Below are 21,397 nucleotides of genomic sequence, written 5' to 3' on the forward strand. Positions count from 1 at the left end.
ATGTGCCACCCTCTGAAGTAGGTGGTGGAAACCTAATAAGTCTTCCGGTGGAGATGGCCTGGAAGGGTAAAGGTCATCTTGTGGGACGTCTGGAATATCTGGGTTATTGTAGTTGTCCCATGGGTCTGGGGATCCTGTAGGGGTGGGGTCTTGGGGCACATCCCCTGGATCGTGATATGGGTCCCCCTGATCATCATCGTCTGGAGACGGGGTCGGAGAGCGATGAGGTGGGGGTGGAGAAGGCAGAGGGGGCGGAGGTGGAGAGGGTGGAGGAGGTGGGGAAGGTATTCTGAAAGGGGAGGTAGCAGAGTCCTTCCTCTTTGGAGGTGGAGGCGCAGCCGGTTTGTCCAAATATCTCTTTTTGGAAGAGCGTGCCAAATGTCCAGTTTTTGTATCCTTGGTAAGAGTTTTTTGTAAGGGATCCGGTGTAAACAGTTCCTGTGACAATGTTTGTTCCGTCGGCGCCGAAGTCTTCGGGCCGATGACTTTTTAGGCTTGTCCGTGCCGGTTTGCTTAGCACTGGGCTTGGGAACCTCCGATTTCTTGGTCGGTGCCGAGGTGGGCTTCGGCGTGGAAGTGTCGGTGCCGAGGGCCTTATGGGGTTTGGTCGGTACCGAAGATGGCGTTGGTACGGAAGCGCTGGGTTTCGAAACCGAGGACTTCGGTGTGGAGCTCGGTGTCGAGGTAGAGGCCGGTTTCTTTTTCGGTGCCAAAGTGTGTTTCTCGGCACCGCTGGAAGGCTGGCTCGAGCCCGAGCCGCCGGAAGGCTTATTTGGCTTCTTCGCCGGGGCCGAAGGTGGGGTGTGTGAAGCAGTGTCTCTGGTCTTGCCTAGGCCCGGAGGCGAAGGCGTGACCGACTCCTTTTTAGGTGTCAGCGCGGGTGTGCGGGGGGAGGGGTAATATTACTCACGACCCTCTGCGCCGGGGTGATGTCCTCCACATCTGAGTCGTCGGCTTCGGAAGCACTGACGAAGTCCTCTTCGGTGCGCTGCTGTCCCGGATCTTCGACGTCGTCTCCGAAGATGTCGACTGGAACGGAGGTCGAGGAGTGTGCCATGTTTCGTCTGGCTCTTCGGTCCCGAATAGTCTTTTTCGATCTGAAAGACTTACAGGCCGGACAGTCTCGAGCCTCGTGTTCAGGGGAGAGGCAGAGGTTGCACACCTCATGAAGATCAGTGTGGGGGAATTTGGACCCACATCGAGGGCACTTCTTGAATGGAGTTCTTTCCATCAGCCGGGACCGGAGCTTGGGTAGGCCCGAAGGCCGCCGTCGACGACTGGAACCGAAGATTTGTCGATGAGAAGGTGATTGAGGAGATCGCGATCTGAACAATATCACGATGTGAGTGAGGATTTCGCTTCGATCGTCGAACTGGAAATGTTCGGAACCGGAGCGCGAAGATTACATCCGAGCCTGATGGCGGAAAAAAACAATCTGAGGATTGAGCCGAAGCCCATGCGCAATACGATCCAAAGGAGGAGTCACCGACCTCGTGACTTCCAAAGACTTTCCAAGAGGAAAAACAAACTGCAAACATCCATGCCCAACACCAGACGGCGATCTATGCAAAAGTGTGTAATCTGCAGCTCATATGCCTCGAACATACATTAATTCCCCAGCAGCGTGAAACTTCGCCATCAAGTTTGCACATAAATATGGTATGTATATGCCACAGAGACCTTAACCAATATGAATGGAAAACGCACTGTTTAAAAGGGGCACCTAAGAGCCAATGTAAACATTGGGTGAATTGATAATCAGCCACAGTGCTGGGGGGCAAAGTCATGGCACCGATTATCATTTCGTCCACTGTTTTTGGCTTGCTGTTCCCCCTATTACGGGCTGCATTTTCTAGGCATTTGCAGTTAAGGGTTGTCTGGCATGCGCGCCCTCTTTTTATGTGCGGTCTTCATTTCAGGCAGCACCGCATTTCAGCAGAGAAAGGGGCAAAAAACGAAGTCTGACCCTGAAATTCTTACGTCTTCCTAAAGATGAAATGATGTGGAGCTAAACCTGCTTTCTCCTACAAAATAACGAGTCGTCACTCATCTAGATAAAATAAAGCGCGCTAATAATAGATCTCCAGGATTGTGTCGTTCAGAGGCTGTACTTACTTCGATAGAAAAGACAATCCCCGCTAAAAATAGATTTGCGGCCAGTCAGCATCTTTGTGTGCTCAATTTTAATTTCCATGGTAATTGCATCGATGTCCTTGCGGTCTACACATGCATTACTGAAGTGTCCCGCCTGACAAGGATGGAAGGGCTGGACTGCCTGCGGGAGTCCGTAACACAACTGTCAACACGCACTGGGATTGCCTGCTCTCGCACAGCTCATATCCACGGCGGACGCTGATTTCGGGACACACCAACCATGAAGGAGGTAACGTACCTTTCCCGTGAAAGGCATCAAAGTGGCTATTCTCAGCACGTTATGAGGCTGCCCGCACTTTAAAAAAAAAAATCCCATTCTTCTTCAACATCTGCTGCAAACATTATCTGTTAAAACTGGGCCATCGGGCGTTGACACGCGAGACCTTCAACAACACTGGTAGCCTTGGCTTTGTGCAACCTTCCTTTCATTGACATAAAAATAGTTCTCTTTGCTTCCTTACTACTAAGCTTGTTCAGTGCATGACTCTTAGTGATGGAGAGCAGTGAAATTGCGTTACCACACCAATGTTATTTCAAAATTCTATCTTGGTTTCTTATTACATATAAAAATAAAAATACAGCAATGCTTTGTTATAATATTGCTATTATTTGAGCGCAATAAATAAAATTCCTGGCACAAAATAACCTATCTATGTACAAGCAATGTAGGTCTATAGATACTCAGTTGTTTTCCGAAATAAACAGAGGACTGGGAGGTCCTTCGCATCACCCAATCTGAGCCCTTCTTGTTCCTCCTCTGGGTCTTCCTATTTGTGCTTCCGGAGGGGTAACAATTCAGAGTATAGGAGGAGTGTTCACTAGCCCCCTCTACAGTTAACAGTCCCACCCACTCTCCCAGCCATAAAGATGGGGATAAGAGTTGAGGGCTGTAAAGAGAAGGGTGTGGGACATTTTCAGCGCTCCCCTTCTCACTTCATTCGCTGATCCTCTGGGGGGTGGGGGGGAGAGAGAGAGAGAAAGAGAACATGTTTGTGTGTGACTTACATGTGCCAGTGAGAAACAGAAGAGAGAAATTGAGATAGGAACCAAATAGGCACTGGGATGACATTGATATGAGAGGGCTATCTTAGACTCAAACAGAAGTGAGGGAAAGAAGGAGCTAAGCACGAGACACAGAATTGAGGAGTGTCAGAGACACATAGGTAATTGGGTGAATCCACCAACACCAAAGATAGGGTAAGATACATCACAGAAAGAGAAAGAAAGGCAGGGTGAGGCAGAGGCAAAGTGATTGACGTCCCTGAGAAAGAGGCAAAAAGTGAAAGAATGCTCGCACATATTGAGGAGAGAGAGAGAGAGAGCTCTGTGACATATTAGTGAGACAGACTTGAAACAGAAATGAGAAACAGCAAGAGATGGCAAAGAAAGAACACTGAAAGATAGACCCATAATGTAGAAGCAAAAAAGACATAATGCAAATTGGAGGCAGAGCTTCTTTAGGAACAGAGGAATGTGAGAGAAAAATCCCACAGACGCAAACATCAGTAAGGAAAGAGCAACAGAGAGAGATCTTGGAGGCACTAAGATCAAAGAGAAACAAGCGTGCGCGCCGAGGCTGGCAAGGGGTGCGCGGGTGCCTGCAACAAAAGCATAAGAATAATGAAAGAATGACGAGGGAGTCTGAGAAGGGAGGGTGTAGGGGAGAGGATTAAAAAAAAAAAATGACATCGCGCAGCAATGATTGTGGAGAGGCGGAGCGAGTTTTCAAAGTGCTGCTGAAGGCTGGCGGTTCACGCGGAACACAAGCGCTAGGCCAGCCAGCTGCACTTTCAAAACTCACCTACAAAATGTCTCTCCGAGCAGCGCATGCGCGCTGACTCAGCTAGACCTAAAAAGGAAGGTTTGGTCCTGGCAAATGGTTTATTTTGTCAGGTTACAATGGCAGTTTAAAACTGCACACAATAGGCTGCAGTGGCAGACCCAAGACATGTTTAAAGTTCTAATTATGTGGGTGTCACAATCAGTGCCGCAGGCCCACAAGCTGCATTTATTTTACAGGCCCTGGGCACAGGAAGTACCACTTTACTAGAGACTTGCATGTAAATTATAGATGCCAGGGTATAAGCCAATTCCAGCATGTTTGAAGGAGATAGCACAAGCAGTTTAATACTGGTTAGCAGTGGTAAAGTGCGCAGAGCCTGAAAGCCAGAAAAAAACGAAGTCAGCAAAACAGGAGGACCAAAGGCAAAAGATTAGGGAGAAAGCCATGCCAAGGATGCCAGATCTAACAATCAGCAGGTCACGGTTTATGCTCCATCACAATTACTTAACCGCATTGGGACCTGGCATGGTCTTGGTCGAAAAACACTAAATTCTGGGAGAAAACAGAGCAATACGTTTGAAGAGTTTAATAAGGAGGTATGAATACATCTCCCACAAACATCCATCAGCACTACTCACAGGCAATGAGGAGAAAACGCTTTGGATTGCCCCTCACCTGCCAATCGTAGGTACCACAAGGACAGGCACAGGGTTGCAATAGTCTGGCCCAGCCTACACATTGTCTCACCGAATATGAAGAATTGCATGAAGAGGTCTGGTGTGACAAGTACACTGACCTGGGAAAATTACCAAGAATAGTACTATGCATGTCATAAGGTGCCCACATTTAATATATGGGATCCTAAATTTTTTTTTTTTTTTTGGTTCCTGTAATGGAATTTGATATTTTTTTAAGGCATACTGTCAGGCTACTTGCTGCAGTATATTTAATTTAGGAAATCACCTTGTTTTACTTAATATTCAATGGACTTGATCCCGTGTAGTGCTGTAACAATAAGCAGTGTGTCAAAAAGGAATCTACTTCAATTACAGATTGTTTTTTTTTATACGTACCCCTCAAATTTACTACGTTCAGCAGGCTTCATTCTGGAAAGGATACTTGAAGATTAAGAGGCAAATCAGGTGAAACTGAAAGAAATGCAAATGCAACTCTTTAGAATTTGGCGTTTATGTATATGGCTAAAGCTTTGAAATCTACAAATGTTACGCAGACTCTTTCCAAAAGGCCAACAGGGACACAAAAGAATGACTACAAAGAGCAAAGATTTGACCTTTCTTCCGAAATTTAAAAGGGCCATGTTCGTTCACACTTAACATGTTACCATATCGATGGAACCATTTCAAATTTGCATTTCGGGTAGAAACGCATAAACACATTTCAATGAATGTAATGACTCACGTGGGATTAGTTTTGTCTAGGTAGACCCCATTTGCATTAATTACACTGCGATACCTTTTGCAGGAAGGCAAAGCAATGGTAGCAGAGTGTGTGCTTTACTCTGAGACGTATATACCTTTTTCTTGATCTCTACAGAAATATTAAAAATATGTGTAAAACTTGTATATGCATCCTATGTGAGGCACGTTAATGTCTATTTTAGCAGTATTACAACATTTAAATTAAAAAACCTAGTCATGAACAGACCTGGATCATAATTTGTACGTTTCTGGTGCAGCAGAACAAGAATCAGTTTAACTACAGTTGGCCCTATGCACAAAATTGTTTACCTGCGGCAATCTCCACCTACCTACACCAAGGAAGTCTTTTCATGAATGGAGTTCATTTCCATGTGGAGATCTCATTCTAGATTTAGACTTGCAACTCTCCACCCCCTCAAATAAGGGGGTGGAGGAGCCTACTAACAAATTTATGGCTGAAAATTACTATAAGTAACTTTCTGGCAGTTTGTGGAGATTGAACAGCTGGGGAGGAGGTCTTTCTATAAAAATAAAGAAAATTAGGAAACTTATATCTTGAAAAAAATAATATAGATTAATTACATTTTAAAATACATAAAAACATGCTTCCCTAAGCCACGTCATCTATCACATTAACAAGGTAATACACCTCAAAAACCTACACTATTTGAAATAATGTTACCTATTTATTTTTTAATACATTACATTTTAATTTTTATCCCCTACCCTTTCAGTGTCAATTGTTTTGTTTGTGATACAAGCTCGGTTGTGAGATTAACATTTATAAAGTAGGTTTTATTTAAGTTACCATTTAAATTAAAATTTCAGGGTTGCACAATTTTACTATTTAAATTATATTAAAAAAATATTTTAATTAAAAACATTCTTGTATTCTAAATAAAAGTATTATGAATTTTACTTTATTTTATATTGTTCCCAGAGTAAATCATTGCTTCAGTTTTTGCTGGAAGGGTGTTGCAGTATCAGTAGTTTGCCTTGAGTGGTGCTTGACTTACTTAAAGGCTTAACTGCAGTACATTTAAGCCTGTTTTCCCATTAAAACTACAGATGCTGATGTAAGGGTGTATTTGGTGATTAGAAACGGTCATTCATTTGTGGGTGCGTTTTATTTTTGGCAGGTCACGTTCTAAACCCTGTGCTCACCTTAAACTCCACATTTTTTTTATAATTACTCTGAATGTCCTCACCACTCCCCCATTCTCCCTTCCACACCTACTACTAAAACATGTACTTTTTTGTGTGGAGGTGTCTGCCACCCGGGTGGAGATCTCCGTACAGAAAAGATAGGAGTGAACGAGGAGGAGATCTCCAGCCAGATGTTTGTGAACTGTAGCTGGAGTACACGAAGAGTACTACACTATGCACTCAAAAATAGTATTCACGAATAGGGCCTTATATCTGCAGCAAATGCCTTAGCCTGCACAATCCAAAACTTACCCCATGCAGCAGGCTTTCCCACATGCTGGGGATTACACAGATAATAGAGACATGATAGCCATAATACATCAATGTTCAAAGTATTTCCAAAACTGGTCTGGGTTTGCTTGAGTTCCCGTCTAAATGAGATTTGGGCTGGAAGATCGGCCAACCCCATGCGGGCAGGACCAAATCTGATTTGGATATGGATCTGGCTCATCTCAGTCTTGGTGGCACAGGGAAAAAAAAGCAAACCATGGACTAGAAGTGGATATATATATAGATATATCTCTGCATTCACATAAAAGGGAGACAGGTCTATGAGATACTGTTTCTCTCCCTTTTGGAAGCCCAGAGAATCTAATTTTAGGAAAATATCACATTTTACAATTAAAGATTGGAAAGGAAAGGATAAGAGCCTCTGAATGGCACCCCTAGGAAACTGGTAGGTATCTTCAGGTAGACATTCTAGTTATGTGATCATAAAATTGGCGTTTTTGAACTTGAAAATCACCTTCCTTGATCCAGGGCCAGCTCTAGGGCGGTGCGATTTGTGCCACCCCACCGGGCGCTGACTTGGGATGGGGGCGTCATTTTTGCAAGTATGTTATCATTTACAGAGCACCTGCTGCCGAGTTCTTGGCCTGGAGCAATTTTCAGGCATCAATTTAAATGTCAAGAGAAGTCCCGTGATCAATCGTCTTCCTGGAAAGAGAGAGCGGTTTGTCTAGTGTAAGTTTTCACTCATCAAAGGTAGCGCAGAGGGTTAAAAGGCCTACTGCTTAGAACTTGTACCATGCAGATAAAGTGCATGTAATGTAAATAGGTCAGTGGGTTACTGCTTCATTAAGAGCTCCTTCTGTTACTTGTTTGTAAGTCAAAATCCTAATATTGAGCTATTAACTAATCTTGCCAAAAGGGTTCATTTGCTTAGAAAACAATTCTTGTTGTTATTAAAAAGAGAACCCCTAACAAATGGTATTACATTTTAAATTCTGAGTTTGTGCTTTTCCAGAATAAGGACTCAAACTATAGTGCCTACCAGTATTCATGACATGTTACTCCTACACTACACCTTGTAGTCCTGCCTGATGTAACATTTCCTATACACTGATTTACACACCTATGATTGTTTCTGTGCAATGTGTGTGTGATGTAAAGTGCTCTGACACCTTACACTGGTATGAGTGGTGTTATAAAACTAAATGAATCAGAGAAACAGTGGTTCTGGAGACTTGAGGGGCACTGTTAAAGGGTGCTAGTGAGAGAATCCGTGGCAGAAGTGGTCATTGGGGAGAGGGGCAACAAACACTGTCGCACAGGGCGCCACCAGTGTTAAAGCCGGCCCTGGCTTGATCTGTAGTCATTGTAAACTTATGCAAACTTGTTGATATCATTTCTTGCAGTTTAAAAACTGTGCTGGATTCAATATTTGCAGAAGGAAAAACTTAGCCTCAGGGCTAACAATTTAGCAGTACATAAACCTCTGCACACTGAATGTGCTAGCAGTTTGCATGCAACATTAAAACAGGTTTATCGTCGCCTAAAAGCAACTCACCATTTCTTCAAATCTATGTAAACAATGCAGTCCTTATTAGGAATTCAAACATTGGAATGTTGGGAGTTTCATTGAAAATAATAGAGTGCGGCGGACTTTTAATGGCCGGTAGAAGCCCGGAGCATCAGCATTGCAATGTTTAACAAAGGCCTTACGGAGCAGAAGGGATTTCAGTCCCCTTGGGCTCTGTGAGGCCTTTGTTTTATTTTTTAGAACATTCTGCTCGCTAGTGGCAAAATGTTCGAATAGCCTTAGAGCCCTTCGTAGCAGGCTCTACCGGCCATTAAAGGCACGCTCCAGCGTTAAAGGCCTGAGCAGAAGGAGAGGGCCTTTAATGAAAGGTAAAGCCTGGTACGTCAGGCTCTAAGGCTATATTAAAGCGCAATAATGTTAATCACATAGCTTGAGCTACTTTGTGAGAACAACCGCTTAATCGCAACGGTCATGCCAGCACCCCACTAAAATGTCATGATTAACCATATCCTAATTAAACTAATTGAAAAAACACCCACGTTAATAATGGAGTTAAGGATCTGGCTCAAACATTGAAAACCACAGATATGCGCCAATTAGAGTTTCCAAAACACATCCCATTGAACATGGCGAATAGATTCTCAAAACTCGATTTGCCAAAGGCACAGAAAAAAAGGTTCATGGTGGGAGGTACGATTCATGCATGAGTTCTGAGAGTTGGAAACCGCAATTGCCAAATTTTAAATGATTAAGATGTTTGAACCATTCTTGCTTGGCCTGTATGTTCGCCTAAAGGCGAGGGTGGGCTCCAATTTCCTGGGCTGGGTCTAGCGCTTTCCAGAGAGCTATAGTGCTAGACTGGAAATCCCAAGAGGAGCCCCTCATGTTAGATGGAAGGAAGGGGTCAAGAAACGGGCAGGTGCAAAGGGAGCAGCCTTGAGATGCGAGGAGCAAAGGGGACAATGCAAGCACACTATTCCTGAGATGTGGAGGGAGATAGTGCACTCATTTGCTGAAACCACTGAAAAATTCAATCACTTGGACATTGTGCACATCATAGATAAGGGGAAGGAAGTGTGGTAGGGTCACAATGCATCCGTTCCGTGATCAATGAGTTAAAATACTGAAGGCGTTTGACATGCTGGAGGGGGGTTTGAGCAAGTAAGTGGTGACTGTTAAAGGGAAAATATAGCACTGGGCCAGGATACAAAGGTTGTTTTAAAGTTCTTAATTATTTGAGTTAACAAGCCGATTTCCACTACAGGGTGCACTATTGTACTTACTTTTAGAACAGCTATCTGAATATAAATGCAGCAGAGATAAACTGTACATGTAGCAGAAGGAACTGAAATAGCATTACAGATTATGTAAATTGTACTGGTTGAAAATGTTTTTAAAAATTTATAAGAGTTTCAATGAAAAAGCTTTTTTTGTTTTTTGAATAACTTTAGCAGTTTAAAACCAATTCGCACAGAAAATTTTGGAATAAAAAAGTTAATCCACTTTGGGATCGGCTTGGCAATTTTCATACAGTGTGTGAAACGGGGAGGGGTGAGATGGGGGCAAAAAAACAAACAAAAAAAAAGGTTTTGAAAAAAGCATTGAAACTAGAGCTTTTCCTAGAGGTACCTGGACTTTTTTTTTTTAATAAACTGGTCTATTGGTTTGAGAAATTAGCATTACCAAAAATGTGTTGGTGAGCTGCAAAGGGCCATATGTTGGAGATATATGGATAGTAAGGCTAGTCAGTCTTAAAGCCAGGTGTGCAGGCTCTCCATGAACCTAAATTTAAAAAAAACACAAAAAAAATAAGAAAAACCATCCTTGAGAAACCCAAAACAGAGTGCACAAACATAACATATCGATCTATCCATCCATCCAGTTGGTAGATAAAATTAGGACCTAGTTTCCATAGGAAAAGTGTTTTTTGTTTTGCTAATAACTTTGTTGCAGATTGAGGAATCTTTCTGAAATTTTCAAAACTAGTGTGCGCCTTGGTTCAGTTCGGGAGGGCACAAATGCATTTTTCCCCATGCAATTTCCGCTAGGAATTTTAGACACGACTAAAGCCCAAACAGGAATTATACCAAATTTGGCAGAAAGCTAGCTCTTGGTCCCGAAAGAGTCTGGAGTAATCCCTATTGTACTTTTGGTGTTAAGAAAAAAGAAATGTAGATCTCTAGGAACGCAAATCCTCTGCGGATCAGACAGATCGTATGATGAGATTTGACTGGCTGCTAACACTTCAAAGAGGAAGTGTTAGCAGCCATCTTTGAGTCGTATTCGTTCAGGTCCCAAGAAAAAAAAAGGGGAAAAAAAACTTAAGGGGGCAGAATACCCTGTCCCCCAGGCATGGTGGTGGGGTATTCCTATAGAGATCCCGCCAGGGGCCCAAAAAAATGTTATTTCCAACAAATCGCAGGGGGATCTGTGACAAAATTGCACAACCCCCCCTTCCCCAAAAAAACACAAGCACGGTCTCTCGCACTTGTTTTCTAAACCCCCCCCCCCCCCCTCTCTCTCTCAGTGGTCCAGGTCCCGGGGGGTGGAGGTGTTGATTTTATAGTTAAGGGGGGGGGGGGGGGGGGGTGGCGGATGGAGGGGAGTTTGCTTCGCTCTTCCCAACCAGATTCCGGCTCCGAGGCCTGGACGAGTTTGTGTAAACGAGCTAGGCTAGGGTTCATGCACACATTACTAGCCTAGGTTGGCTCTTTGTTTGTTCATTTCTGCTGATGCCATCCTTAATACTGTTTCCATTGGAACGGCCAGGAATTCGGAACCCTCAAGCTCCTGTAAGTCCTTTACCAGTCATGTGTTTACAACTGGAAGAGTGCCGACATTGAAATCCGGAGGTGCACATGCATATAATCATACTATTCATGGTGCACAATCTTTTCCAATAAGTGAAATGTTCAATTTCGGTAATTTGTGGTTATCGCTGAGGACAGACTGCACCCATAATTCACCTATCCGCACTTGAAAAGGTGATGGTATACCAGCAGCCAGACATTTCAAGCTCAATAACAAATTAGGGCGTCATCGGTTTAACACCTGCCCTACATTTGCTGGATTTTGCTCGCGAGAAAGTGTCACTCACAGTCTTTGAAATGTCACTCTTAATTACTCTGAAATTATGGAAATGTCACGCACAGTAACCTGAAACCATGGCAGCTATGAACAAATACATCATTGCATCATAAAACAGATAATTAGGCCTACTTACAGGAGTGCTGGTTGGTTTAGTTTGTAATATTTCATAAACGTCTTAAGAAACGAGCAACTATAAGCCAGCTCTTTGCATGAGCCCACCCTCCCAAATTACAACCATCCATCAATAACTAATAACATAGCTCACAGGGTGAAATGCTTGGTTTCGATTTGTCTGCAATGAAGATGGGGGGATACAAACCCCAGCAGGAGTAGCGCGGCATTTTATATTGTTCTGGGGGTGCACAACTCAAATACCTAGGATTTGGGTAAAAGTAAAATCCGTTATTCAGGGAGCCTTCGAATAGGAACACTGTTGAAAAGCACTCCAAGTACAAAACTTGGAACACAATAATCAGCTGCTAACTTGAACTAGCGGAGTATTCAGCTCCAAGTTTTGTACATGGAGTGCTTTTCAACACAACGTTCCTATACGAATATATATCGGGTTGTTCACAAACAATTCTGGACAGAGTTTTATTTACAAACGAGCACAAACAGCGCTGCAACATGCAATCAGCGTGATTGCTGAACAATAGGCAGTGATTTTAATTATAATTCTCATCCAGTCCAGTGGTTGAGTGTTTGTGTGCAACATTGTATTAATTTGGCACGCAAAGTAAGAGCAGAAATTTGAGCGCTTTACACGGTTGACATAGTTGCCCTGTACATTATACTTTCTTGAAATGGTGCGCTCATAAAGCCAAACGCCCAGATGCTCTAATTAGCTAACGTTGCGGCAACGCTGCGTGAATGTTAGTAATGCAGCATTGCAAAAATATTTTTTTCAAAAGGGCGCAACACCAGATTTAGCTAGTATTGCACTGTGATGATGCCATTGGCACTGCACGTACTAAAAACGCTATTTTAGTACAACGCAAGGCATTTCGTGACCGTGCAAAAACCACCGAACAGAGGCTTGTGTTACGTGTACTAGAGGTAAATATTGCTTTACATGAAATTCCCTGGATGTTTGCCCTCATGCTCTCTTTGCGTGTTACAGAAGGGTTGGTTCTCCGAGGTAGGAAGAATCCACAAAGCCAAGCCATAAACACACATGCACACAAAAAACAATTTCTCGACAATCAACAGCAAGATAGATTGGTCACATAAAAATTGTTTTCGTTAAACGAATCCTAATGTTTAAGCAGACAACATAAATAAGAACATGAAATCAAGTCTTCAAGGCTGGTAGGGAAAGGTTTAAATACATATAGGACACAAACCAGGGCATTTTTCCAACTAATCATTGGGAAGCAGTGCTTGGGTCTAAAGGAACAGTCCATGGCACTAGAAAGCAAAGTTGCAGATAGTTTGTGTGTTCCGACTGCATGCTCCCAAACTTTCTTTGGCAGTTAGCTCATACTCTGGGAGATAAGCAAGGTAGGAGATAATCAGCAGTGTAACGCACAATAACATAACCCCGCTCCCAACCCCCGCAGAAAGTAATAAGGGGCCTCTTGAGCCTCCCATAGCTCAAATAGACATTGGCGTTAGACTGAATGGCCCATTGGAGGGTTGAGCATCCACTACGCTGCAGGTGTCTGCGTTACGCCCCGAAGGGTCTGTCACGCCACAACTTTAGTCAGGATTTCTAGTTGAAGGGCGAGGAGCACTGTACCATGATAGCCTGCTGCCCACTAATTATTTGGAGGGGTAATACTTGTATGGCTGTACCCAATGCTAGATATTAAATGATAAAGTATTTGCGCATGCACAGCTCAGACAGCTCCCTTAACACATTTCATTTAGCACCAGAGTATGGGTGCAGTTAACCCATGTGCCACTGCATTAACAGAATATTAATTTGAAACGACAGGACAGCATATTACCCTAGCCATTGTACACTTCCAATACTTTGGTAAATCTGGTGCAAAATCCTTCTACTATGTCTGAACACTTTGTGTAAGTTATCAGAGACAAGGCGGATTGGAGGACTAGTTTTATGGTACGGCCTGAAAGCAAGTTGTATTTAAGAGAACAGGGTCAGAGCTTTAAACGGCCCAGCACCAGACGTCACTATTGGATAGGCCTGTTAAATTCGCACTAAGCCTCGGTGCAATAGGTCTGGGATGTGACCCACATACATCCCAAGTTAGTGGTTAAAAACCACCGTTATCCAAAACTACAAATTAACCCTGCACCGAGAAACATGTGTTCAATTTATGTAACTACTATTGTACAACTTATTCAGATAACATAAGAAATACATCACAAGCAGAGTAACTTCCCAGACGAAAATATCAAATAGTCGAATGTCTTGATTCTAGTTATGATAAATCTTTTATTGTAAATCTCTTGTCCTTTTTTAACAAAAATCATCACACAATTGCTTTGCCAACGCGTTTCATTCTTCCTGGGACTTCTTCAGGGCTTTTTAGAGTGCTGTTTCTGATGTTGATGATAAGTATGGCTCCAAGCCAACCTTAACAGCAACGTTGGTGAAACTGTGTATTGATGTTAAGTCCTAACGTTATCGTTAAGCTGTAGCGTTATTTCTCACTAGACACCAGTGGGTCGATGATATATTGTAGTGATTTCGGGAATAATCATAAATCCAAATTGTAAGATCACTGCTCATTTCTTTTCAGTGGTCCTGGGTAAAGAACCAAACATATGTTTTATACTCCCTATTGTAAAAACGTGATGAAATTCATCCCTGTTACTCGTAATAGGTCCGTGCAGTGGGTGGCCTTATTCGGACAGTGATATCGTCCTATGGCTGTGTATGTCCACGTGGCTTCAAAATATCAGTAATGCAATGTCGCATCCTCCGCACGGCCAGGATACACCGGTGTCACAAAAACGTAAGTGAACGCAAGTTGTGGAAACATTCAGCAGATTAGTTCAATAATTTCATAGACGTTATATTTCGGAAATAGAATGTAAAAAAATAACTTACAAATTCACACACAAAAAAGTTTTTAAGGACGTTATAGTTAGGTTCAGAATTTACACACACAAAACCATAGAAATTCAGCAGTTAAAGTTCTACTTATCTTAAGAAACTATTACTCGTGCCCTAAGGTAAATATAACTCGCATCCTAGCCATGCACTGCTAATTACCACACATATTACATCACTCATTACATCTTCTATGACATCATTGATAATAATACAGTGCAAAATTTGCAGTGACATTTTCAATGAGAAAACTGTGCATGGCAGGCGCGCAAGTTATGGCTAACGGGGGTTGGAACATATGGGTCCATGGGATGCCATGAAAGGATTGGCGGACTGGTCTCAACAATGGCGTGACTGGGCAGGCGACCTATATAGAGATGTGGTGCAACTGACCTTTTATGACATTTCAATAACCTTTGAAATACAGAGGCCAATTTCTTTTTACATCGGGGAGTGGTAGCAACCATACGTGAACCCTGGAAAGTTGGCATTACCAAACACCCCTCCCCTCCAAATGTTGCCGGGTTTTGTGCATCACGACAAGCCACATCAGAGCAGTGACAAACTTATATTGAGCTTAAAGATGTGACATTATCACTCCACTAGAGGAACTAGGCAACAAATGGGAAGAGGACATTGAGTTACCTATAACGGAGGCGGAATGGACTGAGATACTTGCTACCAACTACAAAGTTTCTTGGAACGCCAGATTTAAACTGATTAACTTTTACTTTTTGCACAGGGCATACCTTACTCTTGGTGCCGAACAAGTTACTTACCTTCGGTAACACTTTTTCTGGTGGATACACTATCTGCCTGTGGATTCCTCACCTTGTGAATATCCCCTGCGCCAGCATTCCACAGAACTTTTTTCCCCAGCTCTCTACGCTGACGTGGACAACGTCATAATGCATCGGCTCCGCTCGCGACTCCGTATGATGTCACTGGAGCCATAAGAGGGCGACGTCAGCGTGATGAAGTCAGTTGCACCCATTTTTTCCGTGCCTCCGAGGCGCACAGGTGGACCAACGACAGATTCACAGTATACAATATACAACCAAATATACACAGTACATAAACAAAAGGAAAGCTAAACAAAATAAGCATTTCCTACAAATGTACCAGAAAGCATAACAACATCTCAAACAAGACAACATTTAAGGTATACAAAGGTGGACAACGGGGAGGCGGGTGGGCCAGTGACGAATCCACAGGCAGTGTATCCACCAGAAAAAGCGTTACCAAAAGGTAAGTAACTTGTTCTTCTGATGGATACATCTGCCAGTGGATTCCTCAGCTTGTGAATAGATTCCCACAGCAGTCCCAACTCCCAGAGGAGGGTGTCCACCTTCCTATACCAGAAAGTCTTGCAAGACAGAGCGCGCGAAGTGGCCCTCCCTCCTCATCTCATGAGTACCATCCTTTCAGCATGTAATGTTAGCAAAGGGGGTTTAGAACTAAGAGCTTGAAGCTCACTCACCCTCCTTGCCGAGGTTATGGCTACAAGAAAGACCGTCTTAAAGGACAACAGCCTCATAGGACAACTATGAAGAGGCTCAAACGGGGACCCCATCAGAAAAGTTAAGACAAGATTAAGGTCCCACTGTGGCATTACAAAAGGAGTAGGTGGAAACTGGTTTGCAAGGCCTTTGATAAACCTCAGTACAACCGGAGATTTAAATAATGACGGTTGATCAGGTAGACATAGAAAAGCCGATAAGACCGATAGATAGCCCTTGACCGTGGCCACAGCACAGCCCTGCTGAGCCAAGGAAAGAGCAAACTGGAGCACCTCAGAAAGATGGGCTTTAAAAGGGTCAATGGATCTCTCTCCACACCATTTTACAAACTTGGACCACCTGTAGGAGTAAATGGACTTGGTGGAGTGTCGCCTGGCCGATAAAATAACATCCACCACATCAGGTGGGAGAGAGAAGGAATTCAGGTTGCCCCGTTCAATCTCCAGGCATGAAGGTGTAAGCTCTGGAGGTGGGGGGTGTAGAACCTGCCCCTCCGACTGCAAGAGGAGGTCTGCCCTCAGAGGGAGACAGAGCGGAGGGCACGAGGAGGGGTGGAGAAGATCTGTATACCACACCCTTCTTGGCCAATCCGGGGCGCCCAAAATAACTTGGGCCCGGTCTTGGCGCATCTTCCTCAGAACCCGAGGAATCAAGGGTATGGGAGGAAACGCGTAAAGGAGTTGTGAGCCCCAACTCAACTGAAACGCCAATGCCCCCTGCATCGGATACTGGAGACTGCAAAATGACAGGCAGTGCGCGTTCTCGCGGGAGGCGGACAGGTCCACCCGAGGGGGTTCCCCACGTTCGAAAGACGTAACGATCCACCTCCGGATGGAGCCTCCACTCGTGGTCGACGGAGAACTGCCGACTGAGACTGTCTGCACGCATGTTCAGCACCCCGGCCAGATGATTTGCCATCAGACAAATCCGATGGTCCTGAGCCCAGGACCATAGACGCAGAGCCTCTCTGCAGAGACAATGCGACCCCACTCCTCCCTGCTTGTTGACATACCACATCGCGGTAGAGAGAAGGAACTCAAGTTGCCCCGTTCAATCTCCAGGCATGAAGGTGTAAGCTCTGGAGGTGAGGTGTAGAACCTGCCCCTCAGACTGTGAGAGGAGGTCTGCCCTCAGAGGGAGACGGAGCGGAGGGCACGAGGAGAGGTGGAGAAGATCTGTGTACCACACCCTTCTTGGCCAATCCGGGGCAACGAATATAACTTGGGCCCGGTCTTGGTGAATCTTCCTCAGAAACCGAGGAATCAAGGGTATGGGAGGAAACGCGAAAAGGAGTTGCGAGCCCCAACTCAACGGAAACACGTCCAACGCCCCCTGCATCGGAAACTGGAGACTGCAGAATGACGGGCAGTGCGCGTTCTCGCGGGTGGCGAACAGGTCCACCCGAAGGGTTCCCCACGTCCAAAAGACATAACAAACCACCTCCGGATGGAGCCTCCACTCGTGGTCGGCAGAGAACTGCCGACTGAGACTGTCCGCACGCATGTTCAGCACCCCGGCTAGATTATTTGCCATCAGACAAATCCGATGGTCCTGAGCCCAGGACCAAAGACGAAGGGCCTCTCTGCAGAGACAATGCGACCCCACTCCTCCCTGCTTGTTGACATACCACATCGCGGTAGTGTTGTCCGTCAGGACTTGAACAGACTGACCGCGAAGGGAAGGGAGGAAGGCCTTGCGTGCCAAACGAATCGCCCGCAATTCCAAAAGGTTGATGTGAACCAACCTTTCCTCTTGAGACCAAAGACCCTTGATCTCCAGATCCCCCAGAGGAGCACCCCACCCTAAGGTGGAGGCATCCGTTATCACTGTGGCCACCGATGGAGGTAGATGGAAGGGCTTTCCTTGGGACAGATTGCCCTCCACGCTCCACCAAGAGATCCTGATCGACTCCCTCAGATCTCCGTTGTGCTGATACCACTGCCTGCGGAGGCACCACTGTAGCGCCCGCATGTGACAGCGTGCATGGTTGACCAACAGAATGCAGGAGGCGAACAGACCGAGCAGGCGAAGGACCTTCAGATCTGGACCAACCGCTCCATTGTGGAATAAAGGGACCATCTCCTGTGTGTCGAGAATTCTTTGAGGAGGAGGAAATGCCCGACACACAGTAGTGTCCAGTACCGCCCCTATGAACAGGTTGCGTTGCGTTGAGAGGCCACCAGGTGAGATTTGGGCACGTTTATCGAAAAACCCAATTCGAACAACAGCTGAGATGTTACCTGCAGATGATGCTGCACCATCTCTGGGGACTCTGCCTTCAGAAGCCAGTCGTCCAGGTAGGGGAAAACCGGAATCCCCGACCTCCTGAGATGGGCCGCTACCACTGCCATCACCTTCGTGAAGACTCTAGGTGCGGTAGTAAGACCAAACGGGAGGACCGCAAACTGGTAATGTTGCGACCCAACCGTAAAACGGAGATACTTCCTGTGCGACTTCAGGATTGGGACATGGAAGTACGCGTCCTGCAAGTCGATCGACACCATCCAGTCTCCTTGCTGCAATGCTTGAAGAACCTGCGCAAGGGTCAGCATCTTGAATTTCTCCTGTTTCAGGTAAAAGTTCAAGACTCTGAGGTCCAGTATCGGACGCAATCTGCCGTCCTTCTTGGGAATCAGGAAATACCGGGAGAGGCATCCCTGACCCCTTTCCTGCTTCGGAACCACTTCTATTGCACCCTTTTGAATCAAAGCTAGTACCTCCTTCTGCAGAAGAAGCAGATGGTCTTCCGAGCAGTAACCTTGGCAAGGGGGAGGAAACTCCCGAAAGGGAAGGGCGTACCCAGTCTCCACGAGGTTTAAAACCCAAAGGACGGTTGTAACAGATTTCCAACCCCGCAGAAAGTGGGACACCCGACCCCCCACAGGTCTTACATGATCCAGGATGGGGGGGATCTAGGGCCTCTTCCCTGAAGCTTCATTGGGAGCAGAGGAGGCAGAAGATGAAGAGGGGTTGCGGCCAGAACCTCTCCGACCTCTTTGTCTCCCTCTATAGGACCTATAGAGGGGATTCTGCTGTTGTTGCTGCTGCTGCTGAGGCTGCCGGTAGGAGCGAAATGAAGAAGACCTCCCGAAACCCCTGAACTTCTTAAGTCCAAATCCTTTAGCAGGAGCCTGCAGACCTAAAGATTTAGCTGTTACCCTACTCTCCTTAAATCTCTGTAGGGCAGTCAGCCTTTTCACCAAAACGTTTTTGTCTGTCAAAGGGCAAATCCACCAAGGTGGCCTGAACGTCCGTAGAGAAGCCAGACAAACGAAGCCCGAAGCTAGAACCGAGGCACAAGAAACCTAAGAAACAAATGCGCAAAACGTGAAAAGGGGGCAGAGTAGAAACACCCTGACCCCCAAGGCCTGTTCAGGGGGTCCCACAAGGCCCCAAAAAAACATTTTAAAAAAACATTAAAAAAAATATATATATCGGCGAGATTGGCGCACCCAGCGCGAACTTCGGCCGGAAAAAAAAAAATGAAGCGCGTGCCCCCGCACTTCTTTGGTAATTGGCCAACTAGCCCACCAGGTACCTCCAGTAAGCGCCACGGAGCTGCATTGCAGAGTGTTGTAAAAAGGGGCATGGCCTCTGAACACCTCTCTGCAACGCAGCTCCCTGGCGCATACTGGAGGTAACTGGACTAGCTGGCCCCCAGGGGAACTCCGGATTGAAGAGGAATTAATTCCCCAACTTAAAACGCGCCACAGAGCGTGTTTGCACACGTCACCTCAGGCCCCGCCCCCTTCCTTCATCATTGTGCAAATATTCCTCTAAAATCAGCCGAACTACGAATTCCGATTTACTCGCCTGTTATCAGGAGAGAACCCAGTGCTGCATCTTTTAGCCCAGCACTGACCCTGAAAAGTAATTCTAAGCGTACTTACCAGTAACCTGTATTTCCTTCCATAGGAATCCATTGTGTGGTTTTCAGCAGAAAAGTTTGTCTATTTTCACAAACTAAATATATTCCTAAAAAATCGTCTGTATGACTTAAACACATTCTTTCAACAGTTTACAGGAGAGTCACCAGTGCTGGATCCAGGATCCACCACTGAGTAAGAAGAAGTAACAATAACACTACTTACCTGCTAAGTGAATTTTCTGCCATAGGATAACATTGGTGATTCTATGTGAAAAAAATTCTGTGTTAACTTTTAAAATACAATAATATTCCTTAGAAATCACTACTGTAACCAAAATGCTTGTATTCAACTGTTTACAGGAGATGTCCAAGGACTGAATCTAGGATCCAGTTGTGTGGTTAGAAAAGTAATCCCTAAAGTAACTAATTGCATTTGACTAGAAAGTCACATTGAGCTCAATGTTGCATTGTGTTTGAAATTGTGTTGCCCATTGCAACAACTGTAACTACTGTACTTAAAAGTCTATTGCCTATTTGCAAAGTATTTAAACTAAAGTAATTTATTCTGAGAAAGTATATTTTGTATTGTAATGTATAATGTAATTAAAAAAATACAAGATCTAAAAATAAATAGTTAAAAAAATTTAGTAAATCAGTATCAAAAAAATCAGTATAACAATTAATACATTAAAAATTGTTATTTACAAAACCTTTGAAATTCACTGAAAAAACCATAGGTATTAGGGGTGTTATAGTTAGCTGGACATTTCACTCGAACAAAACCATTGAAATTCCTCAGATATAGTTAGTTGTACTAACTACATCTCTCGCGCCCGCAATCCACTGCTGATGATGTCACATATTATATCATTCATGACATGGTCAGTGACCTCACTGATGACATCATCCATGTGACAATCAGATACACCTCATCATACACTAATATAACCTTTCATCACTCACTGTAAAATAGTGCCAGATTTAAAACCATTGACACACCAATACAAGTTTCTAAAACCCACTCAGTGATTCCTAGATCTATACACACATCTAATCACTTACTCATACTTAGTGTTATAAAATCACTATTACAAGTATACAGTTATCCATACAGTCACTCATACAATCACTGAGTCTTATGTATACTTATTTATATACAACTGACACGTACACTGGCTTTTATTTTTCTAGTTTGTTGGACATGTACCATTGAGACATATTTGCTCATCGCCACACCCATAAAGATATTCACTCACCGAAACAACTGTTATAACATGTAGTTTTACCTTCAGATATCTACTGAATCAACTATTCACACACCTTTGGGCAGTCACCCCCCCCCCCCCCCCCCGAACCACACACACATTCACTCCCCCATACAAATACTCAGTTAACTAATCAATAACTAATATAGACTTTCACATAGCTAGTAACCAACTGGAGAAGCAGTTTACACAACAACTGACAAAGTGATACAGAAATTCACACAGTTTAGCCACTATCCAATATATTTAGTGAGACACTATAAATTAGTAAAATAAACAATCAATCAC

The 21,397-nt window shown here is 44.4% G+C and overlaps 1 protein-coding gene across 3 annotated transcripts in view; it reads right to left on the reverse strand.

Moving 5' to 3' along the window:
- ZBED4 (zinc finger BED-type containing 4) overlaps positions 1-21,397 on the reverse strand; it is a 102,901-nt gene that overhangs the window by 39,665 nt on the left and 41,839 nt on the right. The window contains exons 2-3 of one of the 3 annotated variants that reach the window (XM_085654054.1): positions 7,328-7,518; positions 5,011-5,085 (exon numbers count right to left, since the gene is read on the reverse strand). The exons of 1 other annotated variant lie outside the window; for it this stretch is intronic. The gene's annotated coding sequence lies outside the window, so the exon portion shown is untranslated. The remainder of the gene's footprint in view (positions 1-5,010; positions 5,086-7,327; positions 7,519-21,397) is intronic. One more of the 3 variants, XM_085654052.1, reaches the window with a different exon arrangement.

This window comes from Triturus cristatus, chromosome 4_1 (genome assembly GCF_964204655.1).
Source record: "Triturus cristatus chromosome 4_1, aTriCri1.1, whole genome shotgun sequence".
NCBI lineage: Eukaryota > Metazoa > Chordata > Amphibia > Caudata > Salamandridae > Triturus > Triturus cristatus.